Genomic DNA, 358 nt, shown 5'->3' with positions numbered 1-358 from the left:
CTTTTTGAAACATTGGTGTCTCTTTGTATATGATATGATGATAGTTTTCTCAAAATAAGTCAAATGCTCATGAAGTGACTCAGAGCAGTTCTAGAGATTATGTTTGTGTTCATGTACTCATATATTGAGGCGGCAGAGGCTGAAAACACCGTTAGCTTCAGTAGGCCTAATGTGTAGCAAATGAAACCGCATGTCTGCGCCATTCATTTCTATGAGGGACGGACTGGGAAAAAAATTTCAGGCCGGGAAATCTGACACTCATACACCCACAACAAATTCTGAAACATGGCCAACCCTATTTTTTGTATGGACCTCACATAAAAAAGGTTTAAATCCTTAGGTTGGGGACATGCAAAAT

Source organism: Sinocyclocheilus anshuiensis, unplaced genomic scaffold, assembly GCF_001515605.1.
Source record: "Sinocyclocheilus anshuiensis isolate Anshui unplaced genomic scaffold, SAMN03320099.WGS_v1.1 scaffold175, whole genome shotgun sequence".
NCBI classification, from domain to species: Eukaryota; Metazoa; Chordata; class Actinopteri; order Cypriniformes; family Cyprinidae; genus Sinocyclocheilus; species Sinocyclocheilus anshuiensis.
Note: the sequence above shows the minus strand (reverse complement) of the source record.